This window comes from Notolepis coatsorum, assembly GCF_963971535.1.
Source record: "Notolepis coatsorum genome assembly, chromosome: 4".
NCBI classification, from domain to species: Eukaryota; Metazoa; Chordata; class Actinopteri; order Aulopiformes; family Paralepididae; genus Notolepis; species Notolepis coatsorum.
In genome coordinates, this window is record NC_140168.1 from 89,232,449 (window position 1) to 89,247,119 (window position 14,671).

At 45.8% G+C, this 14,671-nt stretch overlaps 1 protein-coding gene across 1 annotated transcript in view; it reads left to right on the forward strand.

Annotated features, from left to right (window-relative positions):
- Positions 1-14,671, forward strand: part of LOC311226605 (uncharacterized protein) — a gene marked incomplete at its 3' end in the record, with an annotated part of 187,140 nt that overhangs the window by 82,805 nt on the left and 89,664 nt on the right. The gene's annotated exons all lie outside the window — the stretch shown is intronic.

Genomic DNA, 14,671 nt, shown 5'->3' on the forward strand with positions numbered 1-14,671 from the left:
TCTCCCTCTCTCCCGGGAGAGATGTATTGATCAGGACGTTGACTGTGTTATCAATAATCTCCTCTTTAGTCATCCTGCTAACGCCATCCCCACTTAATGAAGCAGTGCGCTTGGCACACAGCAGTGTGTGTGTGTGTGCGTGTGTGTGACTTAAGTGGATTTTGCATTTCACTGTCTTTTTTTTTATGGATTTCTCTTAACTCCTTTCTAGAAAGTCCCCCTCTATCTAATATATCTATCTATCTACTGTATATATCTATACTGTATCTATCTATCTATCTATCTATCTATCTATCTATCTATCTATCTATCTATCTATCTATCTATCTATCTATCTATCTATCTATCTATCTATCTCCCCCTGCCTGTCTTTTTCGCTCTCTCTCTCTCTCTCTCTCTCTCTCTCTCTCTCTCTCTCTCTCTCTCTCTCTCTCTCTCTCTCTCTCTCTCTCTCTCTCTCTGCCTCTCTCTCTCTGCCTCTCTCTCTGCCTCTCTCTCTCTGCCTCTCTATCTATTGCTATCTTTCTCACTACAGGCCTCTACGCTAACCTTTTTCCCAAGGAGCACATGTGCTCGCTCCTAAATGAGAAAATTTAGGAGCACACACATTTTTTTAGGAGCACAGTGAAAATATTTCAAGTAACAAGAGTTTATTTTTTCCCCCAAAAATAAATGAATATTTGTACTGTATGTGCAAACGGGAACGGGACACACATCTGTGCAATAGCACATACTACCAAAGTCACTGGCCCACTGTGTGCATGTGTGTGTATCTGCGTGTGCAAAAGGGAATGGGACACAGACATTTTAACTATTAAGTGATTAATGCCTACTGTGGCAAAGTTGTAGCCAACAACTAGGCCTAATAAAAAAGGCAGTGACATTGAACTACTGCTACAAAAGTAACAGTCACTTAACTTTAGCTTTTGCCCCTTTTATGCATACAATGCCTATGTTTTGGCTAGTGTTGCTCTTCTAGAAAAATAATCCTTTCAGGGTTGCCTATTGAAATACTGTACACCTCCAGTACAGAAACATTGTTTATGAGTTTGCGTGTCATGTAGACCATTGATTGACAGTCGTCACACCGCTTGCACCCATATCTGCTGTTGATAACGCTAGCCAAGTTAGCACACACACGCACAGTGGGCCAGTGACTTTGGTGTAGGGGTGTAACAATGCATCGCAATGTATCGATCCTAAGGGGAAAATTCAACTGCATCGATTTGAAAATGTTAGAATCGATTATCACATTTTAATGTGTACACAGTGTAATGGGAAATATTAAAGGGACAAACGATGAGCCGCTTACATTAATGTTATTCTCATGTCCATTACAGCCAACACAACGACATACGCTACTGCATCAACGTTATGATTAACAAAGCAAGGCATTCGTTTTGTTGCATTAACGTTATATTACTATTGCTATCGATAAATCTAGGTGTTCTAAAATCTATTGCTATTGGTAAGACTAGAATAAGTTACATAAAACTTAATGTTACTGTCTCGGAATAGCGCAATGGCGGACTTTCCGGAAGTAAAAAAGCAAATGAAAGCTTCCGATTGGTCATTTCCTTTCTTTCCCTTGAAACCAGTCACGTCACAATACTGTGATTGGACTGTTGGCTTGAGTGCAATGTGGGACTTGTAGTTTTTGAACGATTAGCAGCGGAGAGAAAAAAGCACGACTGAAGTTGTAATCTTCACTCGCACACTGTGCGAGTAATTGATTTTTCCGGTTCGCACACACATACGGTATTCTTAGGGGCAAATGCGAGTAAAATGGTCGCACTGTAGAGCCCTGCACTATATCTCGGTCTCTCTCGGTCTCTCTATGCCTCTCTTTCTATCTATTGCTATCTCTCTCACGCTCTATCTATCTCTCTGTCTGTCTCTCTATGCCACTTATATACAGTATAACAAGCTTTTTGGCACCTTTCCTCCCCGCATGACAAGTAGGTTCTGTCATCTACTGTAGAAAATCCACTGTTCAAATTATTGATTGATTGATTGACCGATTGGCTGACAAAAAAAGTATACTGAAATTGATTTAAGATTAGAATTTTTTTTACATTTCTTGCATGTAACGAAATCTAATAATTAAAACTGGGAACTAGCAAACATAGTTGGATTTATACGGCATCATTGATTAGTGCATATTTGTATTCTATTCTCAACTTAATCGATATCATTCATCAGCTCCACTGACTTAAAAAATATACTCACTATCTTGGGGGAGAGAGGGGGGTATTCTATTAAAGCCAAGTGAAGCTAAACTGAGTCAAACAAAAGTTTACAAAAAAAAATTATTTCAATAATAATTTCCTCCCTCTCCTCTCTGCTCCCCTCCTCCCTGCTCCTCTCCTCTCCTCCCTGCTCCTCTCCTCCCTGCTCCTCTCCTCTCCCTGCTCCTCTCCTCTCCTCCCTGCTCCTCTCCTCTCCTCCCTGCTCCTCTCCTCCCTGCTCCTCTCCTCCCTGCTCCTCTCCTCTCTGCTCCTCTCCTCTCATCCCTGCTCCTCTCCTCTCTGCTCCTCTCCTCTCCTCCCTGCTCCTCTCCTCTCTGCTCCTCTCCTCTCCTCCCTGCTCCTCTCCTCCCTGCTCCTCTCCTCTCTGCTCCTCTCCTCTCCTCCCTGCTCCTCTCCTCTCTGCTCCTCTCTTCCCTGCTCCTCTCCTCCCTGCTCCTCTTCTCTCTGCTCCCCTCCTCTCCTTCCTGCTCCTCTCCTCCCTGCTCCCCTCCTCTCTGCTCCCCTCCTCTCCTTCCTGCTCCTCTCCTCTCTGCTCCCCTCCTCTCCTTCCTGCTCCTCTCCTCTCTGCTCCCCTCCTCTCCTTCCTGCTCCTCTCCTCCCTGCTCCCCTCCTCTCTGCTCCCCTCCTCTCCTCTCCTTCCTGCTCCTCTCCTCCCTGCTCCCCTCCTCTCCTCCCTGCTCCTCTCCTCTCTGCTCCTCTCCTCCCTGCTCCTCTCCTCTCTGCTCCTCTCCTCTCTGCTCCTCTCCTCCCTGCTCCTCTCCTCTCTGCTCCTCTCCTCTCTGCTCCTCTCCTCCCTGCTCCTCTCCTCCTCTCCTCCCTGCTCCCCTCCTCTCCTCCCTGCTCCCCTCCTCTCCTCCCTGCTCCCCTCCTCTCCTCTCCTCCCTGCTCCCCTCCTCCCTGATCCCCTCCTCTCCTCTGCTCCTCTCCTCTCCTCCCTGCTCCTCTCCTCTCCTCTCTGATCCCCTCCTCTCCTCCCTGCTCCCCTCCTCTCCTCCCTGCTCCCCTCCTCTCCTCTCCTCCCTGCTCCCCTCCTCCCCTCTCCTCCCTGCTCCTCTCCTCCTCTCCTCCCTGATCCCCTCCTCTCCTCTGCTCCTCTCCTCCCTGCTCCTCTCCTCTCCTCCCTGTTCACCTCCTCTCCTCCCTGCTCCTTTCCCCTCCTTTCCTCTCCTCCCTTTTATAATAATAATACAAATCTAAACTAATCTTCGATGGATGGATAGAGATATGAAATAAGAGGAATGTAGATGGATATATATATATATATATATATATATATATATATATATATATATATATATACAGTATATATAGAACATAGGGTAAAGAGATAGACAGACAGACGTACATAGTTCTAGCTGTGCTGAGGACCGTGTGTGTGTGTGTGTGTTGGCCGTATGCTTGCTGTGTGTGTGTGTGTGTGTGTGTGTCTCTCTCTCTCTCTCTCTCTGCGTGTCTCTCTCTGTGTGTGTGTGTGTGTGTTCATGTGTGTGTGTGTTGGCCGTATGCTTGCCGTGTGTTCCTGTGTCTCTCTCTCTCTCTGTGTGTGTGTGTGTGTGTGTTGGCCGTATGCTTGCCGTGTGTTCCTGTGTGTGTGTCTCTCTGTGTGTGTGTGTATGTGCGTGTTGGCCGTATGCTTGCCGTGTGTTCCTGTGTGTGTGACTGTGTGTGTGTCTCTCTGTGTGTGTGTGTGTGTGTGCGTGTTGGCCGTATGCTTGCCGTGTGTTTCTGTGCTCAGGAGGCAGCTGGGGCAGAGAGGGCTTTGGGCTTCATTATGTGGCTCTAATGACCTGCTGACAGCCCGTCACTGGTGCGCATGCACACACACACATACACATATACATGCACACACACACACATACACATATACATGCACACATGCACATGTGTGCACGAGCGCACATGCACACACAAATATGCACATACACACACAGGGAAGGAGAAGTGACATTATCACCTACTTGACAGCATCCACGCCAATTAAGGGAGGAGGAGGGATTATGTATATTTATGATTATGGAACACGGTAAACACTGGTGGGAGAAATCCTCTTTTCTTCTCTCCTCTCCTATCTCCTCTCTCTTCCTTTCCGTTTCTTTTTTTTTAAACTTACATTTTTATTCAACATTTATGGACATACAACATAACATTTATATTGACATCCATAACATAACGACATACATATATGGGTACATTCATGAAATTAAAACTAAACACATCATAAAACAACACTGTTAAACAGACCTAAATAATAAAGTACAAAAAACATAAAACAATTGTCATACCCAACAGAAATAAAAATAGAAAAAACTAACTAAAGCAAAGGTGTGTGACATGGGTTCAGAGACCCTCCTTGAACCTCTTTCCTCCTTTACCCTTCACCCTCTTGTGTTGCATTTGGTCCCTCCTCTGTGATGTCGTTTTCGTTCCCCTTGTAATCCTCCCACTTTCCCCATCTTTCTCCAAATTTCTCTTCCTGTAACCTCAGCATGTGTGTTATCCTCTCCATATCCTGTATTTCTTCCACTATTCCTACCCATTGTGCTATTGTCGGTGGGTCTTCTTTGTACCACAGTCTTGTTATTGCTTTTCTGGCCACCATCAACATTATCTTTATTAAATATTTGTCCCCCCCTTGTATTCCCTCGTGTGTCAGGTCTCCTAAGTAAAGCACCAGTCCTGTTTGTGGTAACCCGTATCCTAATATTCTGATCATTGCCTCCCCTATCTCCTCCCAATACCCCTTCAGCTTCTGACATCCCCAGAATATGTGCGTGTGATTTGCCCCCTCCTTCCCACACATCCTCCAGCATGCTCTTTGTGTTGGTGCATATTTTCCCTTCAGCTCTGGGGTTATAAAGAATCTGATTATGTTTTTCCATCCAAACTCTTTCCATATCCTCGATCCTGTTGTTGAATGTTGCACCTCGCATATGTTCCCCCATTCCTTCCCTGTTATTTCTATCTCTAGTTCTCTCTCCCATTTCTCCCTTATGTAATCGGTCGTGTGTCCCTTGCTGTTCATTATAGCCCGGTATATTGCTGATATTACTCTTCCTTGCCCCCCTTCGTATGCCCATACTATCATCTTGATTATTCCATTCTGTTCTTCGTCTTTGGCCCCCCTTATTTCTTTGTTGTAGTAGTCTCTAACCTGTAGATATCTGAAGTGGTCCCTGTTTTCTAGTCCAAATTTCTCCTTTAATTTTTGTAGTGTCTGCATTTCCCCCTTCTCTATCATTTTGCATATTGCTGTTGCCCCCCCCCCTCTCCCACCTTCTGAATCCATGGTCTAACCTCCCTGGTTTGAATCTCTTGTCATGTGCTACCCATCTCAGAACCCCTGACTGCTTCTCCAATTTGTGTGTTTTTACTACTCTGTTCCATATGGTCAAGGTGCATTTGGTGATTGGATCTAATAGTCCCTCTTTTTCTTTAAATAGTTCCCTATCTCCCACCAGAGCTTGTACCTTGTATCCCTCCCCTTCTTTTTCAATGTCTTTCCATCTTGCCTCATATCTGTCGTTACACCAGCACGTCACTGCTCTCAGTTGTGCTGCATAGTAATAATCTTGTAGGCTGGGTACTGCCATCCCTCCCTCTTCCTTTGGTAGTTGTAGTGTTTTATATCTGACCCGTGGTCTTCTCCCCGCCCATATGAACCTCGATATCAGTCTGTCCCACTCCCTGAATTGATTCTGTGGTATTTGTATCGGTAGTGACTGGAATAGGTACAGTAACCTTGATAGTATGTTCATTTTAATGACCTCTATTCTTGAATTGAAGTCCAAGGGCATTACTGTCCATCTCTCTAAGTCTCTCTTGATGTTCTGATTTATCTGTGTATAGTTCGCTTCAAACAGTTTCCCCACCCCTCTCGTGATGTTCACCCCTAAGTATTTAATCTTGTCCATGTCCCATCTTATCCCGTACTGTTCCCTAATTTCCGTCGTTGGGGTATAGTTCCATGCTAGGGCCTAACAAAATTAATAGTTGGTTTCAGGTTGCCGACCGACCCTGCCGATTTAGGTGCGACCCAATATATTTTATGAGTTTTTAAAAAAATATATAAAAAAAAAAAAAAATCGATTTTTTTTTTTTTTTTTTTTTTTTTTTTTTTTTTAAGAATAAAGTTTCATAGAAATCTTAGTCAAACATTTAGTATTATGGATATTAAACATGCTGGCAGAGTACATGCATCCATGTTGTTGTGAACATTTTAATTAAATAAAGAAATTCCCTATATCCATAGTCGCCGTGGGAAAGAATAAAATAAAAAAATAAAATAAAATAAATTCCCTACCTACCCATGGCCAAACTGACAACCAACCTGAAACCAACTATTAATTTTGTTAGGCCTAAGGTCTGTGTCTTTGTCACGTTTAGTTTGTATCCTGAGTAGTGTCCATATTCCTTCAGTAGATCCATCAGTGCCGCGAAGCTCTTGTCTGGTTGCCTCATGTATACTATCACGTCGTCCGCAAATAGGCCTAGTTTATATTCCGTTCCCTTTATCCTTACTCCCTTAATGTCCTCGGTCTGTCTGATCAGTTGTGCCAGTGGTTCTATGAAAACGGCGAAGAGCGTTGGTGAGAGACAACATCCCTGTCTGGTAGCCCTCTCTAATCTGATTCTATCCGTCAGGCTGCCATTCACCTTAACCCTCGCTGTCGGTTCTTGATATAGCGCCTTGATCATCTTCATCGCCCTCCCGTTCAGTCCGAACCTCATCAATGTTTTAGCTCACACTGTCGAATGCTTTTTCTGCATCTAAGCTAATCAGTACCGCGCTACCACCTTGTTTTTGTATCTCCTCTACTATGTGTAATGTCTTTCTCACGTCGTCCTGTGTCTGTCTCCCTTTAATAAATCCAGTTTGATCTTCATCTATAATGTCTGGCATAAACGTCTCAAATCTCTTTGATATTATCGATGTATACATCTTGTAATCCACGTTGAGTATGGACACAGGTCTGAAACTACTACATAATTCTCTATCCTTCCCTTCCTTCGGTATCGTGGTGATTATGGCTTCCTTCCACGAGGGGGGGGGCATTTTGCCCTCTTCCATCGTGTGTCTGAACGCCGCCCCTAACATGGGTGCTAATTCCGTTCTAAATGTCTTGTAGAATTCCGATGGGAATCCGTCGCTCCCCGGAGATTTGTTGTTTTTAGCTCTACTAATTGCCTCTTCCAGTTCTCGTTCCGTAATTATTTAATTTAATTCTTCATTCTGTTCTTTCCCTATCGATGGTAACTCTAGCTTCTCCAGATATGATTCTATTTCCTCTTCTCCCGCTGCTTTTGGCTGTGTGTATAGTTTCTCATAGTATTCTCTAAATGTCCTCTCTATTTCAGCTGGGTCTCAATATTTCATTAGTCTTTGTCCTCTCCTTTCCTATCTCCTCCTCTCTCTTCCTTTTCTTTTCTATCTCCTCTCCTTTCCTATCTCCTCTCCTCTCTCCTCTCATCCTCTCGCCTCTCATCCTCTCCCAGGGATGTGATTTCTCCGCTTTTAACCGGATTTCCGGTTTTTCTGACCTAAAATCATGATAAAAAAATATTCATAAATTTTTTATTTTTTTTATATTATTTTTCCACCTGGTCAAGTGAAACGCGAACGCAACATTTATCAGACCTGCTATTCTTGCATCGATAATATCGATAATGTTAGAAGTTTTGTTGAGTGGCGCGAGATGCTGTAAAGACGTCAACACACTAGGAAACACACTAACACTGGATTGCTTTTGTAAAACTGACCAACCAGGGAAGGTTACTTGCAAGCAGTGCCGCAGTCTGCCACTCAACACTACTCAAGGGAGAGCAAGCATTGTCCAGTTAATGTGAAGCTCTGTCTCAAGCATGAGGTACAGAAGCCAACCTGGACATAACAAAGAAGCTGAGATGGAGAAATGTCACCACCTTCATTCTCAAAATCGACCTGAGAGCAAAAGAAAAGCAAAAGAGTCCATTAGTCCAACAGCCCTTCGCAGGAGGCGAGACTTCCAGAGGAGGCGGTTACAGGTGTTGCACAGTCTGGTTGCAAAGAAGAAAAGATAAGGTCCTAACGTCAGTGTTTGAGCCAGGATGACTTGGGAGGGGTCAAGATGACCCCCTTAAAATGTTTTAGGGGGACACTTTTCTAAGGGATACACAAAATACAATTAAATATACAATAGTTAAATGAAGCCGGTACTGTATGTGTCTGTTTTGGAATTTGGTGTGTCTTTACAGATGTATTACCTTAGAAAAATAAAAGCAGATCCAGTCGGTTTGTTGTAGGTTTGAGTGTCATGTGTATCCTTGCCTGGCATAGAATGTTGGCGAGTGGTTACCATGGTTACCTGCTAGGGCTGCACGATTTTGGGAAATAATCTAATTGCGATTTTTCGGACAGATATTGCGATTGCGATTAAATTTGCGATTATAATAATTATTGTTTTAAGCAGCCCCACATAGGTTTATTGTAAAATGCGGCTTGCATCTGGCCTACGCGGTGGGTCTTTTCAGGACACAGAGCCTAAAAATGTTTCTTTTTACCTGGGAATCGATACCGGTACCCAACGGTACCTTTTTTTCTGTACTTTACTCTCCCCCTCTGTTAGTGTTTGAGCCAGGATGAGTTGGGAGGGGTCAAGATGACCCCCTTTAAATGTTTTAGGGGGACACTTTTCTTTGTCCCTTTCCTCTCCCACCTTCCTCTTCCCTGTGAAGAACAGTTCAATATATACAAATAAAATGTGTTCATTCATTCAAATGGAGTGTTTATATAAAAAAAAAAGATCGCTTCGAAAATGTTCAGGTTTTTTTCTTAACACATTTCCCTGCCACGCAATTTGAGCATCTTATACCACTCTCTGCCAACACTCTAAGTCTATGGAGATGTTCACCTTCTTTGCAGGGCTATAACTTTTTAAATTGTATTGACATTACTATGGCCCATTCAACATCGATTATCTATCGTTCAGGATGTGGGAACGTTATACTTTTTCATTCATACATTCATACGAAAATGCCGTCTAGAATATAAATATGTTTTTAGCGTTTTCTGCAGTAATTCCTAGAATGCTAGTTATAGGCCTAAACGCATAATATAGATTATCGATCGCAGTTTATTCGGGATACACGCTATATTAAAAAATCCAACTGAATACGATCCTAAACGTTATGACTCATCATGCGCGGATGAACGGGGGGGGGGGTCGTTTATAAGTCCGTGATCGTCAGTAAATGCTTTATGTAGTATGGGTTGATTTATTGATCAGTTGGTTTGTAAACAAAGAAATTTACAATCGCCTTGAAAATGACGTCAGCGTCCTCTTACCGTTGGCCGACGAGACTGGAGCAAAAAGATCCCACTTATTTGACGGCGATCAAGTCGATCCATTTCCGGTTTGTATAATAATAATAACAGCCCAAATCATGTCGATTATTGAGTTATGGCAGCGATCCATATACACGGTGTGTGTCTTGAGTCCCGCGACACTATGTGAGTGCCGGACGCATTTCCCAGACGCACCGAGATCGACTCGTCCATTTCCGGTTTGGTAACACGCCGATCATCCACCAGGCGGCAGTATTGAAGCGTTGCAGAGTTGTGCAAGCTCCCACTGCATCAGACCAGGCTCCGTGAGGGAATTATGAATAACATGGCTAAAAAATGAAATATGATCTCAATAACGTCATATGCCGTGGAATGGCAGAATTAGCATGCACTTGAAACACGTCGTAAGCCGTTTCCGGTGCTGGATGTGTTAAGGTGCAATCGCATCCCCGTCTCCTCATCTTCTCTCCTCATCTTCTCTCCTCATCTTCTCTCTCCTCTCCTCTCATCCGCTCTCCTGTCCTCTCATCTTCTCTCTCCTCTCCTCCTCTCATCCTCCTCTTCTCTCATCCTCTCTCCTGTCCTCTCTCCTCTCATCCTCTCTCCTCTCATCTCTCCTCTCATCCTCTCTCCTCGCATCTCATCCTCTCATCTCTCTCATCCTCTCCTCCTCTCTCCTCTCCTCCTCTCTCCTCTCCTCCTCTCATCCTATCTCCTCACATCCTCTCTCTCTCATCCTCTCTCCTGTCCTCTCTCCTCTCATCCTCTCTCCTCTCATCCTCTCTTCTCTCATCCTCTCTACTCTCTCATCCTCTCTCCTCTCTCATCCTCTCTCCTGTCCTCTCATCCTCGCATCCTCTCATCCTCTCCTCCTCTCTCCTCTCATCCTCTCATCCTCTCCTCTCATCCTCTCCTCTCTCCTCTCATCCTCTCCTCTCTCCTCTCTCCTCTCATCCTCTCCTCTCTCCTCTCATCCTCCCTCCTCTCCTCTCATCCTCTCTACTCTCTCCTCTCATCCTCTCTCCTCTCATCCTCTCCTCTCTCCTCTCATCCTCTCATCCTCTCCTCTCTCCTCTCATCCTCTCCTCATCTCATCTCTCCTCTCATCCTCTATCCTCATCATCTCTCCTCTCATCCTCATCTCCTCTCATCCTCTCTCATCTCCTCTCTCCTCTCATCCTCTCTCCTGTCCTCTCATCCTCTCTCCTCTCTCCTCTCATCCTCTCTCCTCCTCTCATCCTCTCTCCTCGCATCCTCTCTCCTGTCCTCTCATCCTCTCTCCTCTCTCCTCTCATCCTCTCTCCTCCTCTCATCCTCTCCTCGCATCCTCTCTCCTCTCATCCTCTCTCCTGTCCTCTCATCCTCTCTCCTCTCTCCTCTCATCCTCTCTCCTCCTCTCATCCTCTCTCCTCGCATCCTCTCTCCTCTCATCCTCTCTCCTGTCCTCTCATCCTCTCTCCTCTCTCTTCTCATCCTCTCTCCTCTTATCCTCTCTCCTCTCATCCTCTCCTCTCATCCTCTCTCCTCTCTCCTCTCCTCTCATCCTCTCTCCTCTCCTCTCATCCTCTCTCCTCTCCTCTCATCCTCTCTCCTCTCATCCTCTCTCCTCTCATCCTCTCTCCTCTCATCTCATCCCTCTCCCCTCTCCTCTCTCCTCTCCTCTCATCCTCTCTCCTGTCCTCTCATCCTCTCCCCTCTCCTCTCCTCTCCTCTCATCCTCTCTCTCCTCTCCTCACATCCTCTCTCCTCTCTCCTCTCTCCTCTCATCCTCTCCCCTCTCCTCTCATCCTCTCTCCTCTCCTCTCATCCTCTCCTCTCATCCTCTCTCCTCTCCTCTCATCCTCTCCCCTCTCCTCTCATCCCCTCTCCCCTCTCCTCTCATCCTCTCTCTCCTCTCTCCTCTCCTCTCATCCTCTCTCTCCTCTCCTCTCTCCTCTCCTCTCATCCTCTCTCCTCCTCTCTCCTCTCCTCTCATCCTCTCTCCTCTCATCCTCTCTCATCCTCTCCTCTCATCCTCTCCTCTCTCCTCTCCTCTCTCCTCTCATCCTCTCTCTCCTCTCCTCTCCTCTCATCCTCTCCTCTCTCCTCTCCTCTCATCCTCTCCTCATCTCCTCTCTCCTCTCATCCTCCTCTCCTGTCTCTCTTCTCTCCTATAATGTGGTTTCAGCTGTTTTTTTCCTGCTAATTCCTCTTTAATTATTAACAACAACATTATTAGGCTTCACCATTAAGAGGCCTTTCATTAGATCTAAGAGCACCCTGAAGAGCAGAGACACACACACACAGACACACGCACAGACACACACAGAGACACACGCACAGACACACACAGACACACGCACAGACACACACAGACACACGCAGACACACGCACAGACACACAGAGACACACCCACAGACACACACAGAGACACACACACAGACACACACTGAGACACACACAGAGACACACGCACAGACACACACAGAGACACACACACACAGACACACACAGAGCCACACGCAGAGACACACACACAGACACACACAGAGACACACACACAGACACACACACAGAGACACACACAGACACACACAGAGACACACACACACACACAGACACACGACACACACACAGACACACACACACGGACACACACACACAGAGACACACACACACCGATACACGCAGAGACACACGCACAGACACACACACACAGAGACACACGCACAGACACACACAGAGACACATGCACACACAGAGACACATGCACAGTCACACACAGAGACACACACACAGAGACACACACACAGGACTGGAGAGTGTGTCCAGTTTGTGCAACGTCACCGTGGTGGTCACGCTGGCATGTTTAGACACTGGTTGCAGAACATGTGTGTAGTACTTTACCTGGTAAAGTATTTTTTCATTCCTACCAAAAATATCACGCGAGTGTCTGTCTTCTCTGTCCGCTTGTATCCATGTGGGGTGCTTAGGGCTGAACCCAAATACTTTGAAGCTTCAATCATTGCCATGGTAACCAATACAGAATACACACGTGACGTCCTTTTAGAGCAGCACAGTACTGTATAGCAGCATGGTTCAATTCCCGGGCAGTGTGTCAAAGTGTCCTTGAGCAAGACACTTAACCCCTAATTGCTCCCGATGAGCAGGTTGGCACCGTGCGTGGTCGCCTCCACCGTCGGTGTGTGAATGTGACATGTAAAACACTTTAGATAAAACTATATAAATGCAACGTTTACCATTCAGTACTTTAGAGCAGCATATGGCGCTTTTCCACTGCATGGTACCTACTCTACTCTACTCTACTCGCTTTAGGTACCTGGTACTTCGTTCCTTTTCCACTGCAGGTACTAAAATAAAGTACTCAGTTTGTCTCTGTGTGGGGAGGCGGGGCTGCTGGTGTACAGCTGAGAGCTCCATAGCTCTGTGAGAGCTCCAGCATAGCTATGTCCGTGAGCTAGGCGCAAGCCAGAGTAAAACACAGTTTTCAATCAATCAATCAATCAATCACAACATTAATGAGACTCTCATTGTGTCTATTCTGCTAACGCTAACGTTACCTCTCATTGTGTCTATTCTACAAGCGTTAACGTTAGCTAGGCTGTCTATGCTAACGTTAACGTTAGCATTAGGCTAACAAGCTGTAACGTTACCAGTCGCGTCTATTTGCTAACGTTAGCATTAGGTAATAACCGGTTTAAAATGGATGGTGATTACCTCACGTTGTGTCTATTCTACTAGCATTAACGTTACTCATACAAACAATCAATAGCGAGTTATATTGATCACGCTATGTACGATAGCCATGCTAAAACGCTAGCACAACATTAGCACCTAATCTAACAACAAGCTTAAGCCTTAACAAGTCAGCGATCTTTTTGCGAGACTAAACTCTCCGCTCGGTGGCAAATTGTGTTGATGTCGGTTTTGTTTAATAAATAAATGAGGCAGAATACACAGTGACTATGCTTTGTTTATTGCACTTGTGCCTGCTGCAAACATACTGAAATCCTATGCGAGACATTAAAGATGGCGGCTTTCTGTTTTCGTTCAGACTCCCTCAGACTCTCCAAGGAGTGACGCGTCTCTCTTCTGACCAATCAGTGGTCTGCAGTGTTTCACGTGACTTTTCTAGTACCAGTTCTACCCGCTTGGCTCGCGCTTGGAACCATACCTGAGCAGGGACTAAAAAAGTACCCGAAAAAGTACCTGGTACCAGGTACTTTGGTGATGGAAAACCGAAAATACCGAGTAGAGTAGAGTAGAGTAGAGTAGAGTAGAGTAGAGTAGAGTAGGTACCATGCAGTGGAAAAGCGCCAATAGTACTGTGTTGTACAACTAGTGTTGATGAGTGAGACTAGGAGACAAAAGGCAAGATAGTGTCTCTCTCTCTCTCGCGCGCGCTCTCTCGCTCTCGCTCTCTCTCGCTCCCTCTCCCCCCCCTCTCTCTCTCTCTCTCTCTCTCCCCCTCTCTCTCTCTCCCTCTCTCTCTCTCTCTCTCTGTCTCTGTCTCTGTCTCTGTCTCTGTCTCTCTCCCTCTCTCTGTCTCTGTCTCCGTCTCCCTCTCTCTCTCTCTCTCGGTCTCTGTCTCCCTCTCTCTCTCTTTCTCTCCCCCTCTCTCTCTCTCTCTGTCTCTGTCTCTGTCTCTCCCTGTCTCTGTCTCTCTCTCTCTCTCTCTCTCCCTCTATCTGTCTCTCTCTTTCTCTGTCTCTGTCTCTCTCTCTCTCTCTCTCTCTCGGTCTCTGTCTCTCTCTCTCTCTCTCCCTCTCTCTCCCTCTCAGTGTGTACATGTGTATTCCTCAGTCTAAGTGTTAATGTTTAGAGTTAATCAATGAAGCATTAAAGGGGTCGTGGCAGATGAGAGAGGAGACCCCCCACCCCCCCTGCTGTGAAACAGGTTTATTTCTGCGCTAATCGAGCGTCGTCCTCGGCCATCTATCTGCTCCAGCAGGACCCGTCAAGACCCCGGAGGGGGCGGGGGGCAGGGGGGGCGGTCGCCTGCTAAAACATGGCACGCTGGTTAAGCCAGCAGGCAATGGGAGGGACGCCTAATTGAACATGATAAAGTGTAAAGTTAATTACCTCTCACGCCTGTCACTG